We start from the raw sequence: 7219 nt of genomic DNA, 5'->3' as shown, positions 1-7219 counted from the left end.
CAGGCCAGTTTGTGGTCTACGCATGGTAACACCCAGGAGTTTGGCAGACTGCACCAGCTGGAGAGGATCCACTGTGACTGCTGGGCTTGCACTGGAGTGGTATTGCTGTGCATGATTACTTTTGGTGTGGTTGGAACCTTGTTCTCCGTAGTCCATACCTGTAGCCTGCGCCTTGTAGCGATGAGTAGTCTGGTGCAGTGTTGTCCACTGAAACCCCCACAGTGCAGTCATCCACTACTTCCACCTGTGAGGAGTGTCCGATAGAGCGTCGTTGATGGTGTGTGTAAAAACGTCGATGGTATTAGGCTGTAAAGATTACCACCCCACCCCATCACCCCCACCCCCACCCCCACCACCCCCCCACCTCCACCTCCCCACCACCACCCCCACCTCCACCTTCCACCACCATCCAGATAATACCAGTGAAAACCAATTCAGTAAATGTTATCAATATGATGAGTCTTTGTGTTGGGATGGGGTGAATACCTGACCTAACATCTGGCACAGACAACTTTTCTCCCAGGCTGTTGTTGTTGTTGTTATTATTATTATTATTATTATTATTATTATTATTATTATTATTATTATTTATATATTATTGTTATTATTATTATATTATTATATTATTATTATATATTATATTATTATTATATTATTATTATTGTTATTATTATTATTATATTACATATATATTATTATTATTATTATTATTATATTAATATTATTAATATTATTATTAATTATTATATTATTATTATTATTATATTATTATTATTATTATTATTATTATTATTATTATTATATTAATATTATTATTATTATTATTGTTATTATTATTATATTATTATTATTATTATTATTATTATTATTATTACTATTATTATTATTATTATTATTATTATTATTATTATTATTATTATTATTATTATTATTATTATTATTATTATTACTATTATTATTATTACTATTATTATTCCTAGAACGACGATGAGCGCGAGATATGATAGAAATTATGGGTGAAAGGAATCAATAAAGGCGATATAGATAAAGTGAAGAAAACAAATTAAGCGAGATAGTAGTGACTAGTTACGATGTTAGTAAGCAAATAGACAAACTAAAGCCTAATAAGTCACCTGGTCCCGATGAGATTTGCCAGAGTATTAAAGGAATGTAAGGAAGAGCTTTATGCCCTTAGCAAAGTTGTTTAACATGTCCTTAAAAACAGGTGTAGTACCAGAATCCTGGAGGATAGAGAATGTTATACCGATTTTCAAGAAGGGAGATAGATCACTATCCTCTAACTACCGCCCAATGAGTCTAACATCAGTTGTCGGCAAATTACTAGAAGCAATCATTTCAAACTCTACTCAAATCACCTGGAGAAGCACAAGTTGATCAATGATTAACATGGCTTCATTCATGTCTAACTAATCTATTAACATTTCATCTGTTGAATCAGTGGACGAGGGGCGCAATTATGATGTGGTATATCTCGACTTTCGCAGCTGACAGAGTCCCCCAGACTAATACAAAAGTGGAGGCTCGTGGCATTGGAGGATATTCTAAAATGGACTCAGGCGTGGTTACAGGACAGGAAACAGCGAGTGAGCATGAACGGCGCTAAATCCGATTGGAGTGACGTCACTAATGGGTAACCCAAGGCTCAGTACTTGGACCATTATTATTTATTATATACGAAAATGACATAGATATCGACTGTGGGAAAGATTTAGGAGTAATGATAAGTCGGAATCTTAAGCCAAGTAAACAATGTATTTTTACTCGAAACAAGGCTAATAAAGTACTTGAGTTCATACAAAAGATGTTAGTTACAAGACTAGCGAGGTCATCTAAACTATATCTTGCCTTGTTAGACCTCCCTTGTATTCCGCAGTTCAGTTCTGGTCACCGTACTACAGAATGGATATAGAATCCCAGAAAGAAATTCAGAATGACAAGACTAATCCCGGGCATTAGGAACTGAGTACAGAGACAGGTTAAAGCATCTTAATTTGCACTCCCTCGAGAGACGTAGAGTGAGGGCGATATGATAGAGGTGTATAAATGGAAGTCAGGGCTAAACAAAGGGGACATTACAAAGGTAATCAAACTATCAACCAGGAGCGAACTCGTAACAATGGTTTTAAATTAGACAAATTTAAGATTTAGGCGCGAGATAGGTAAACATTGGTTTGGAAACAGAGTAGTGGATGAGTGGAACAAGTTACCAAACATCATCATTAACTCTAATACGCTGGATAGCTTCAAACAGAGGCTGGATGGATATATGAGCGATAGGGGTTGGGTGTAAACAGGACTGACCAGTATAGACCCGCTGCTGTTTCCTCCAGTCTTAAGTTCTTTGTTCACACACACACACACACACACACTGCCAACTTTGGACACACACACACACACACTGCCAACTTTGAACACACACACACACACACACACACTGCCAACTTTGGCACACACACACACACACACACACACACTGCCAACTTTGGACACACACACACACTCAACTGGACACACACACACACACACACTGCCAACTTTGGACACACACACACACACACACCAACACACACACACACACACACACACACACACACACACACACACACACTCACACACACACACACACACACACACACACACACACACACACACACACACACACACCCCTGGCAGCTTCCCTCAAGTTTTTCATACCTTAATAGGCCACCAGACGCGTCACTCACCTCATGTAAACTGAACAACTTCCTCACAGAGAATGTAAACAAATAGAGATATTAATTTCTATAACTCAAGAGTCTAGTGTTTGGTGTTGTGTGTGTATTGATAACCATCATAGAGCGCTCCATTATGTAAACAAATCACCACCACCACCACCACGAACCTAATTTATTTTACCATTTTAACCACCTTCACCTAAATCTTTCCTCAATCACCATCAATAACTACCGTAAATAACAAATAAATATATCATCTCAATATTATACGGTAGAAGTATAAATATAAATTGATGAATTAAATCTTAGAGGATATTTTTTGGGGAAAGTATTTTTCAGGTGACGCAGCTAGGTGGGTGGTGTAGGTGTGTTAGGTTGAGAGGTGGGAGTTGGGGGTGGGGTAGGGAGGTAGGAGGGGTAGGGTGGGTAGGGTGGGTAGTGGGGGGGCGGGGGAGGTAGATGGGTAGGTGAGTGGGCCTGTCCGTCACCATGACTGGGGAAGATAGTGTGAAATTTCTACTGTTGTTTTAATACTTTGTGATGCGGTATACAGTGTTTGGTGTGTGGTATTCCTTCTCGTTACTATTTGTGGAGCTATTGATAACATACATACATACCTGTAACGTACATACTACATACTCACAACAGATATATACACACACATACAGATTCATACACACAGTCACAATAAAACACAGTACTGTTACACGTACACACATTCTTCAGTATTATAAGGCACTTTCTCGACAAGTCCCATGTGGTCTAGTGGCTAGGATACCTGGCTTTCACCCAGGAGGTCGGGTTCGATTCCCGGCATGGGAAGGATTTTGTGGTGTAATGGTGAGTCTGACCATCGTGTGGACCCGGGTTCGGAACCTCTTCTCCGCGTTTATCTTATCCACGTATATTATGGAGGTCACTGAGGTGCTGAGAAACAGTCATGAAAAAAGACTGAAGGATTAACTTATAGGTCTTAAAATGGCAACAATAATTATCTACCTCCACAAACACACTGTCCCCCTAATGACATGTCAGGTCAACCAGCAGTGACCCTAACGCTGACCTCTGTGTATGTGTGTGTTTGTGTGAATAATATATAATAATAATAATAATAATTAAAGGTTTATTGAAGAACATGACAGCCAGAAGACAATATACAGTTACATATTTGGTGAATGGGTCACTTGATTGACCAATAATATACAAGTAATATAAGTGATACAAATATAATAACTCGGTGAGGAGAAGGTCATACTACAGGCCAGTTCAACAAAGTGACTGTACAAAAGGTAAGATTAACTGGGAGTGAATACACTGGTTGAGTACAAGTTGTTGATAATGTTTACAATGGTGTGTGTTTGTGTGTGTGTGTGTGTGTGTGTGTGTGTCTGTCTGTGTGTGTGTGTGTGTGTGTGTGTGTGTGTGCCTGAACCAGTTTACTGCTGAGACAAATATCTCATACCCTCCCCTCATACCATATCCCCCTCCTCCCTCCCTCCCTCCCTCCCCTCCTCCCCTCCCGTAAGGCTAGATACTTCTGATAAACATCTATGTCACTCTACTGCGTCACCATTCATCGTCTCCAAGGATTCTATATCTATACTGTAATACAGTGACCAGAATCGAACTGCGAAGTACAAGTGAGGTCTAACAAAAGGCAAAATATAGTTTTAAGATTAGGTTAGGTTAGGTTAGGTTATGTTTGTACAGTAATGAAAACCAGTTCAAACACACACACACACACACACACACACACACACACACACACACACACAAACATAAGAATGGAGGAAACAGCAGCGGGTCTATACTGGTCAGTCCGGTTTACACCAACCCCTATCGCTCATATATCCATCCAGCCTCTGTTTGAAGCTATCCAGCGTATTAGAGTTAATGATGATGTTTGGTAACTGTTCCACTCATCCACTACTCTGTTCCCAAACCAGTTTTTACCAATTTCTCGTCACATATAACCCCATGTAGATATTGACTGCACCCGAACAATAAGTCATTCTTGTTGATACTCTACACACACAAACACTACACCTGAGATACGCTGATTACTATGTGGTCAGGGACAGGTGTGTAGAACCAGTTGCCTCAGGTAAACTGATAAGAGGATTTACAAAGCCTTCCTAAGTTTACTTCTCCTATTCTAATCTATCCTATTCTAGCCTGACCTAACCTATCTTGATTTGACCTAGCGTAACCTATCCTGACGTAACCTAATCTAACCTAACCTGACCTATCCTTACCTAACCTATCATGACTTAACCCATCCTGGCAACCTATCCTAACCTAACCTATCCTTTGCCTAAACATAGTGACTTAACATATCCTGACCTAACCTATACTTAACCTATCCTAACCTACCTATCTGGGCCTAAACTATAGTGACTTAACATATCCTGCCTAACCTATCCTGACTTAACCTATCCTGACCTAACCTGTCACTTAACCTATCCTGACCTAATGTAACATATTTTAATGTACCTAACGTATCATCATTGGGTATGACTTTGCTTGGAGATTGGTATCCCCACATCCCTGAGCAACGCTCTTGTGCATTATGCAGAAGACCCGACAGCCACACCCTTATCCACTACACTCCTAAGATGTCCCCACACAACGCTTCCGTGACGCCTGCTGGACCACGACCCCCTGACGATGATCCTCCCATACTGGCAGATATTATGTAATAACATTGATTATGTGTTGAAGGAATATCCTTCCTTCCTTAGGCTTTAATGCAATTGTCATTGTACCTAGTGACAGCACCAGGATCCTTCTATCAAGGAATAAACAATTGAAATTGAAAATTACCTAAATTTAATGTAACATAGTTCATAAACTAAATTACTCTTATATTGACTTTTTTTTTTTCATTTATTTATTTATTTATTAACTCTTTTATTCTCTCTTTTACTTTTTACTTTTCTTTATTATCATTCTCTTTTTCTTCTGTGTTCGTTATACTTGTGAGATGAGGAAAGTGTTTGGTTATAGTTATCAGAGTGTAGGCCGACAGAGGTCCACAGGTCAGGGAACTAAGATGCAACACTTCAGATGAAATACTTATTACTTATAACACCAAAGACATGCATACAATGTTCTAGTCAACACAAGGAACTGAAGCAATGGTTCTTCATTAATTAACGATGTTACTCAAATTGAACAGCTACACTGGACCAATAACCTATCTTCGAGCTAGCTACCCAGGAAACAGATAGCCCTAATAGGTGCTCATTATGGCCCGCCAGGTGGTGACACGTCACCACTCTCTCTAACAACAGACTACGTCAGCCTACAAGGGACCACACAACTGACGTCACGCCTCTAGGCTTTCTCATTAGTCAGGCAGCCCTAAGGCCTTCATACTATTGGCAAATTGGCGGAACTCCCAGGAAGCCAGAAACTCATGACATTGTTACACTAACCTATCCTGACTTAACCTATCCATGACAACCTATCCACACAACCTATACTAACCTAACCTATTCTGACTTAACCTATCATGACCAAACCTATCCTGACCTAACCTATCATGACCAAACCTATCCTGACCTAACCTATACTAACCTAACCTATTCTGACCTAACCTATCATGACCAAACCCAACCTATCATGACCTAACCTATCCTATCTTAACCTACCCTGGCCTAACTTAACATATCCTATTGTATCCCATCCTGACTTAACCTGTCCTTATCTAACGTATCCTAACTTAATCTCACCTAACCTAACCTAACCAACACGCTTCTAACCCACACACACACACACACACACACACACACACACACACTACTACTTTGCCGTCACTGGTAATCGAGGCTGACGATCATCCAGCTATGATACAATGATATGAGTTATTAGGATGTCACCTACAGTAGGTTGGTGAGTTCTGAGGTGACTAAAGAGGCCGATACGGGACCGGCAGAGTCGTCCACAGATGTTGCACGTGGGGGCTACATCTAGTGCGGAGGGACGGCGGCAGCGTCTTTCCAGCATTGGCGCTTGTTTGCCTCGGTATACAGTCGGGTTAACTCGAAAGTATTGACACCTTCTCGTGTGGTGCTCCTCCAAGCGTTACGGTGTGCAGTAATCGTCTCCCCAGGTGAGGGGTCCATTTGGCACCTTTCAGGTTTGTCTTAAGACTATCCTTATACCTTTTCAGTTGGCCGCCAGCGTTACGTTTACTATTCGTTAGGTGACTGTAAAGTAGCTGCTTTGGCAGTCTACTGTCGTCCATGTGGGTAACATGGCCAGTCCAGCGTAGTTGTTCATGGATAATGGTAGCCTCGATGCTCCTACAGTTGGTGTCAGCAAGAATACTGGCATTTGTTCTCTCGGAGGATGGAACGACTACGTGGTGAAAGTTTTCAAGTTCCCTGACATGCCTCCTGTATGTGACCCATGTCCTGCCACACACACACACCTTGTCGACATCGTGGTGTTTTTTAAGAACGTGATACAATACTGAGAAG

The 7219-nt window shown here is 40.5% G+C and overlaps 1 non-coding gene across 1 annotated transcript; it reads left to right on the top strand.

The window, feature by feature from the left end:
* The first annotated feature begins 3486 nt into the window (after window positions 1-3486).
* On the top strand, window positions 3487-3557 carry Trnae-uuc. Its single transcript has one exon. It is a non-coding gene; the product is annotated as a tRNA-Glu (tRNA).
* Window positions 3558-7219: the final 3662 nt, after the last annotated feature.

This window comes from Homarus americanus, unplaced genomic scaffold, assembly GCF_018991925.1.
Source record: "Homarus americanus isolate GMGI-L3 unplaced genomic scaffold, GMGI_Hamer_2.0 scaffold18056, whole genome shotgun sequence".
Taxonomy (NCBI): Eukaryota; Metazoa; Arthropoda; class Malacostraca; order Decapoda; family Nephropidae; genus Homarus; species Homarus americanus.
This window is presented reverse-complemented; position numbering and strand designations above follow the sequence as displayed.